Genomic DNA, 8,038 nt, shown 5'->3' with positions numbered 1-8,038 from the left:
AAGGAGAGGCAGGAATAGGAGGAGGAAATGGAACAAGAGGCTAATTGCCTCCATGAAAAACTGCCTCCTTTGCCATGAGTCCAGGAGAACTGTATGGTGCCATTACTCAACATTTTGATCAAAGATTCTATAGAAGAATTCTGATCAAAAGGGGGAAAATGCAAGACAGAATTTCAAATTCTCATGGACTCCAGACTTTCTGAAAACATGCAGGCTGGATGAATGCCTGACAATACGGTCCTGAGATAATTTTTAAACCTTTAACCAAAGATATTCCCTGAAGTCTTAAAACCAAACAAGAGTTTACATTAACTAGTAAAAAATATCTGCCTTGTGCATTATGCTCGTTTAAGAACTATGTATCTGGGATCCAATTGACAACAGCAACTCAAAAGATTAAAAGATTAGATAGGAACCTTAGGGGCAGTGAGTTTATGTTAATGGGGGTGGAACAACTCAGAAAAGGAGGGTGAGAATGGTTGCGCTACTCGAAGAAGGTCATCAATGTCACTGAATTTTACATGTAGAAACTGTTGAATTAGTTTATGGTTTTTTGTGTATATCCTCCACTACAATAACAAGAACCACAAAAAAACTACGGTGGAAAGAGGTGGAGCTCTTTTTTCATTACATTCTGTTTCCTGCTATTTGACTTGATCTCTACAATGCTAAACGCAAAGATTAATTGTCAGGCCTTATTTAACCTGGTTTATCAGCTTGATGCAGCTGTTTATTCCCTCTTGACACATTTTCTTCACAGCACACACTGCTACTCCATGTCCATTTGTCTCACTCTCCTTTGCTGGTTTTCCATCTCCTCTGCCTCTTAATGCTGAAATGAACTGGGGCTCAGGCCTTGGTAATCTCGTGGCTTTCTATGCTGACACATTGCAAGTTTTGCAACCAGGAGGTGATTAGCAATCTTGACAAGAGCAGTTTTGATTCAGTGGTAGGGGCAAAAGCCTGACTGGAGAAGATTTCAGAGAGAAGTTCACAGATTTATAAAGTATAGGTGTAGTCCCTTCAAGCATTCAGATATCTTTACATTACAAATTCTATCACGGATTGAATTGTGTCCTTCAAAAATATGTGTCAACTTGGCTAGGCCATGATTCTCAGTACTGTGTGATTGTCCACCATTTTGCCGTCTGGTGTGATTTTCCTGTGTGTTGTAAACCGTACCTCTATGGTGTTAATGAGGCAGGATTAGAGGCAGTTACGTTAATGAGGTAGGACTCAATCTACGAGTTTAGGTTGTGTTTTAAGCCAATCTCCTTTGAGATATAAAAGAGAGAAGCAAGCAGAGAGACGTGGGGGACATCATACCACCAAGAAAGTGCTGCCGGTAGCAGAGCACATCCTTTGGACCCAGGGTTCCTGAACAGAGAAGATCCAAGACCAGGTGAAGACTGATGAGAAGGACCTTCCTCCAGAGCCGAGAGAGAAAGCCTGGAGCGGGTGCCCTGAATTTGGACTTCTAGCCTACTAGACCGTAAGAGAATAAACTTCTTTGTTGAAGCCATCCACTTGTGGTATTTCTGTTATAGCAGCACTAGATAACTAAGACAAATCCCAAGGAAAACCTTCTATTTGACGAAACACACAAAGGTAAAAAATTTTAAAAAGTTAGAAGAAATCCTAGTAGAAATTCTTTAACACTTCTCTCCCATGAATCGTGTCCTTTATTGATGTCTTTCTGTACACCAGGGCTTCCTTATTGAACTAGTGCTTCTGCCTTTTGTGGAGAAAAGAAGTCCATCTGCTGCTTGCGAAATCTATTCCCTCCTTACATAGTTTTGGAAATTTCTGCTTTTAGTATGATTGTTTAAAAGTGGTCTCAGCATGTCACGAACGCTGTTGCTAATTCATTGAAGGATAGGGTTTCTCAATCTTGACCCTACTGATAGTTTGGGCTAGATGATGATTCTTTGTTGTGAGGGGCTATCCTGTGCCTTGTAGAATGTTTACCAGCACCTCTGGCTTCTTCAAACTAGGTGCCAGTAGCACCTCCAGTTGTGACAACCAGAAGTATCTGAGGACATTGCCAAATGTCCCCCTGGGGGGCAAATCACTCCTGGATGAAGACCAATGTTGAAGAGAGAATCAAAGAACAATAGAATGCAGGGTGGCTGGGAGAAGGTGTATATCAAACACTTCTTTGCTGTCTCATTTTATTTCTGTCTTTGTTCTGGTCTTTGCCACTCTTTGTTATTTAAAACAGTTTCAAATCCTCTGGGAACACTTTGTGTTTCAGCTTCTGCTGTACTTCTTTCACATTGTTCTTGGGATGGCACAGGTTGGGGGACAAGAGCCAATACTTGGAGAGGAATACACCTTCCTTGGGCACAGCAAGAGCCCTGGAAGTCACTGAGATCAATTTTTTCTTTCTTTCTGCCCCTAATTGTTTCTTTAATCTTTGTTTTACTGTCTCCTACTCCTCACTGGGAGCCCTGGTGGCAGAGTGGTTAAGAGCTCAGCTGCTAACCAAAAGGTAGGCAGTTCAAAATCACCAGCTGTTCACTGGAAACTCTATGGTGCAGTTCTTCTCTGTCCTATAGGGTCAGTATGAGTCAAAACTGACTCGATGGCACCTAGCAATACTGCTCCTAATTGTGAGTGGCCCTGCATCTTGATCAGTCTTTGCTAAGGACAATGGTTTAAATCAAGCCCGAGTTCTCATGCACCTTTGAACGTTGTAATTTGTCAAAAAAATAAAGGTAGGAGTGGTATTCCAGGCAGTGAATAGAGTGTTGAATGACTGGTAGAGGGAGAGAAGTGGCCAGTGAGATGACAGACATAGGTTGTGGTTAGATTGTACTCTTGCAAAAGAATTAGGAGTTAATGATTTAAATAATAATGACAATGATAATAATAGCTAATATAAAGGAGTCCTTAGTACCTGCATGGTAAAGGTTTTTTTTTTTTTGTTGTGATTTAGGTGAAAATTTATAGCTCGAGTTAAGTTTCTCATTGAAAAATTTATACACATAAATTTTTTGACATGGGTTGTAATCCCCACAATGTGACAGCATTCTCCCCCTTTCTACCCAGGGTTCTGTCTTGTCCATTTGTCCAGTTTTCCTGTCCTTTCCTGCCTTCTTGTCTTGCTTTTGGCAGGAGTTGACCATTTGGTATTGTATATTTGATTGATCTAAGAAGCGCATTACTCATGTGTGTTATCTTTTCTGAAAAGTGTGCTTCAGGAGCGGCTTTATTTTGGAGTTAGCAGGGTATTCGGGGTCATAGTCTCAGAGGTTCCTCCAGTCTCTGTCAGACCAATAAATCTGGTATATTTCTGTGAATTTGAATTTTGTTCTACATTTTTCTTCCACTCTGTCTGGAACTCTCTATTGTGATCCCTGTTAGAGCAGTAGGTGATGGTAGCTGGGCACCGTCTCGTTCTTCTGGGTTCAGACCGGTGGAGGCTCTGGTTCATGTGGTCTCTTAGTCCTTTGAACTAATATTTTCCTTATGTCTTTGATTTTCTTCATTTTCCTTTGCTTCTGATGGGTTGGGACCAATAGATGTATCTTAGGTGGCAGTTCACAAGCTTTTAAGACCCCAGATACGACTCACCAAATACGGGATGTAGAACATTTTCTTTATGAACTGTGTTATGCCAACTGACCTAGGTGCCCCCAAGACAATAGTCCCTACCCCTCAAGTTGGTCCCTTGGTCCCTCAAGTTGTTTGGATGTATCTAGAAAATGTCTATGCCTTTGCCTTGGTCAAGTTGTGCTGCCTTCCCCTATGCTGTGTGTTGTCTTTCCCTTCACCAGAGTTGACACTTGTCTTCTATCTAGTTAGCAATTTCCTCTCCCCCTCCCTCCCTACTCTCCTAACCATCAAAGGATGTTTTTATCTGTGTGTAAACCTTTTCTTGAGTTCTTGTGATAGTGGTCTCACACAATATTTGTCATTTTGTGGTTGACTTATTTCACTCAGCGTAATGCCTTCCAGTTTCATCCATGGTGTGAGATGTTTTGAGACTTCATCATTGTTCTTTATCATTGTATAGTATTCCATTGTATGCACCATAATTTGTTTATCCATTCCTCTGTTGATGGGCACTTAGGTTGTTTACATCTTTTTTTTTTAATTAAAAAAATTTTTTATTGTGCTTTAGGTGAAAGTTTATAGCTCAAAGTAGTTTTTCATACAAAAATTTATACACACAGTGTTATGTGAACCTAGTTGCTATGTGACAGCACACTTCTCTCTACTCCGGATTTCCCATGTCCATTCAGCCAGCTCCTAGTTTACATCTTTTTGCTATTGTGAATAGCGCTGCAATGAACATGGGTGTGCGTACGTCTATTTGTGTGACAGCTCTTATTTCTCTAGGATATATTAATAGGAGTGGGACTGCTGGATTATATGGTATTTCTATTTCTGCTTTTAGAGGAAGTGCCATATCATTTTCCATAATGGTTGTACCATTTTACAGTCCCACCAGCAGAGCATAAGAATTCCAAGCTCCCTCCACCCTCTCTGACATTTGTTATTTTGTGTTTTTTGGATTTAATGCCAGCATTGTCACAACGAGATGGTTTGTCAATGTAGTTTTACTTCGCATTTCTCTTATGGCTAATGATTGTGAGCATTTCCTCATGTGTCTGTTAGCTGCCTGAAAGTCTTCTTTGGTGAAGTGTCTTTGCCCATTTTTATATCAGATTATTCATCTTTGTGTTGTTGAGGTGTTGCAGTATCTTACAGATTTTAGAGAGTAGACCCTTATTGGATGTGTCATAGCCAAAAATGCTTTCCCAGTCTATGGGATCTCATTTTACTCTTTTGGTGAAATCTTTTGATGAGCATAAGTGTTTGATTTTTAGGAGCTCCCAGTTATCTAGTTTCTCTTCTAGTGTTCGTGTATTATTAGTTATGGTTTATATACTATTTATGCTGTGTATTAGGAGCCCTTGTGTTGTCCCTATTTTTTCTTCCAAGATTTTTATCATTTTAGATTTTGCATTTAGGTCTTTGATCCACTTTGAGTTAGTTTTTGTGCATGGTGTGAGGTATGGGTCCTGTTTCTTTTTTTCTTTTTTACAGATGGACACCGAGTTTTGCCAGCACCATTTGTTAAAAAGACTGTCTTTTCCCCCATTTAATGGATTGGGCTTTGTCGAAGATCAGATGACTATAGGTAGGTGGATTTACCTCTGGGCTCTGATTCTGTTGCATTGGTCAATGTGTCTGTGGTCGTACCAGTACCAGGCTGTTCTGACTACCGTAGCTGTACAGTAGGCTCTGAGGTCAGGTAGTGTGAGTCTTCCTACTTTATTCTTTTTCTTCAGTAGTGTTTTACTTATCCAGGGTCACTTTCCTTTCCTTACAAAGTTAATGATTAGTTTTCCATCTTGCTAAAGAATGTCGTTGGTATTTGGATCGGGATTGCGTTGTATTTGTAGATTGCTTTTTTTTTTTTTTTTTTTGGGTAGAACTGGCATTTTCACAATGTTGAGCCTACTTATCCAGGAGCATGGTATGTTTTACATTTATGCAGGTCTCATTTGGTTTCTTGCAGTAGTATTTTGTAGTTTTCTTAGTATTGGTCTGTTATGTCTCTAGTTAGATTTATTCCTAGGTATTTTATTTTCTTAAGCTACTATAAATGATATTGTTTTCCCGATTTCCTTTTCATAGTTCTCTTTATGGTGTATAGGAATCCAACCGATTTTTGTATGTTTTTCTTGTATCTTGCCACTCTGCTGAATCTTTCTATTAGCTCCAGTAGTTTTCTTGTGGGGTCCTTTGGCTTCTGTATGTATAATATCATATCATCCACAAGTAGGGATAGTTTTACTTCTTCTTTATGAATTTGGATGCTCTTTATTTCTTTTTCTTGCCTTATTGCTCTTGCTAGGACTTCCAGCATGATGTTAAGTAGGAGTGATGATAAAGGACATCCTTGTCTTGTTCCTGTTCTTAAGGTGAAGGCTTTCAGCCTCTTTTCATTAAGAATGATGTTGGCTGTTGGTTTCGTATAGGTGCTGTTTTTTATGCTGAGGAATTTCCCTTTTATACCTATTTTTTGGAGAGTTTTTTATCAGGAATGGGTGCTGGACTTTATTGAATGCCCTTTCTGTGTTGATTGCGATGATCACATGATTCTTTTGTTTTATTTATGTGGTGAATTATGTTGATTGATTTTTTTTAACGTCAAACCATCCTTGCATACCTGGTATGAATCCCACTTGGTCATGGTATGTTGTTATTTTTTCTATATGATACTGAATTCTATTGGGTAGAATTTTGTTGAGAATTTTTGCATCTATATTCATCTGTAATTTTCCCTTTTTGTGTGTTGTCTGTGCCTGGTTTTGGTATTGGGGTTATGCTGGGTTCATAGAATGAATTCAGAAATATCCCTTCCTTCTCTATGTTCTGAAATAGTTTGTGTAGGACAGGTGCAAGCAATTCTCTGAATGTTTGGTAGAATTTTCCAGTGAAGCCATCTGGGCCAGGGCTTTTTTTTGGTTGGGAGTTTTTTTTTTTTTTTTAAATTACTCTTTCAATCTCTTCTCTTGTTTTGTGTTTGTTCACATTTTCAATTTGGTTTGTGTTAGTTTAGGTAGGTAGTGTGTTTCTGAAATTTGTCCATTTCCTCTAGGTTTTCAAATTTGTTGGAGTATAGTTTTTCATAGTATTCTGCTATGATTCTATTTATTTCGGTTGCGTCGGTTGTCATGTCCCCCATTTCATTTCTTATCTGGGCTATTTGCGTCCTCTCCTATTTTACTTTTGTCAATTTGGCCAGAGATTTCTCAATTTTGTTGATCCTTTCAAAGAACCAACTTTTGGTTTTGTTGATTCTTTCTTTTTTTTTTTTTTTTTCTATTCTCTATTTCATTTATTTTCTTTCTTCTGGTGGCTATGGGCTTCTTTTGCTGTTCCCTTTCTATTTGTTTGAGTTGTAGGGCTAACGTTTTGATTTTGTCCCTTTCTTCTTTTTTGATATGTGCATCTGTTGCTATAAATTGACCTCTGAACACTGCCTTTGCTGTGTCCCAAAGGTTTTGGTATGATGTGTTTTCATTCTCATTTGATTCTAAGAATTTTTCAGTTCCATTTTTGATTTCTTTTATTACTCAATGGTTTTTAAGTGGGTGTTACTCAGTTTCCATGTATTTGATTCTTTTTTCCTTGCTCTTTCTGTTATTAAGTTCTATTTTAATGGTGGTGTGATCAGAGAGATGCTTCGTACTATCTCAGTGTTTTGGATTTTGTTGAAGGTTGCTTTGTGGCCTAAGATGTGGTCTATTCTGTAGAACTTTCCATATGTGTTGGAAAACAATGCGTACTTTGCTACTGTTGGGTGGAGTGTTCTGTATATGTCTATGATGTCAAGTTGATTGATTGTGGCCTTTAGATCTTCTATATCTTCATTGAATTTCTTTCTAGATATTCTGTCCTTTACTGAGAGTGGTCTGTTGAAGACTCCTTGTATTATTTTGGAACTGTCAATTTCTCTTTTCAGCTCTGTTAGAGGTTTTTTTTTTTTTTTTTTAAATGTATTTTAGAGCCCTGTCATTGAGTGTGTAGATATTTATTATGGCTATATCCTCACGATGAATTGTCCCTTTAATCATTATATAATGTCCTGCCTTGTCTTTTATGGTGGATTTTGTTTTTATGTCTGTTTTATCTGAGATCAGTATTGCCATTCCTGCTCTTTTGTGGTTGCTATTTGCTTGGTATATATTTTTTCCATCCCTTGATTTTTAATGTATTTATGTCTTTGTTTCTAAGGTGTGTCTTGTACACAGCATATTGATGTGCCCTGTTTTTTATCCATTCTGTCACTCTCTATCAGTGCATTTAAGCCATTAATGTTCAGTGTGACTATAGATAGGTGTGAGCTTATTGCTGTCATTTCGTAGTGCTTTTTGTGACGCTGATTTTTTCTTCATTCCTCTTTTTCTTCTGTGCTGAATTCCTTTTGTCTGTGTTTTTTTCCATTTCTTTCTTTTTTTGTAGATTTTGTGTTTACTGAGACTATGTTTTGTTTCTTTATTCTAATGAGTAGGTTTGT

This window comes from Loxodonta africana, chromosome 20 (genome assembly GCF_030014295.1).
Source record: "Loxodonta africana isolate mLoxAfr1 chromosome 20, mLoxAfr1.hap2, whole genome shotgun sequence".
Taxonomy (NCBI): domain Eukaryota; kingdom Metazoa; phylum Chordata; class Mammalia; order Proboscidea; family Elephantidae; genus Loxodonta; species Loxodonta africana.
The sequence above is the reverse complement of the archived record's forward strand: the minus strand, read 5'-3'. Positions refer to the sequence as shown.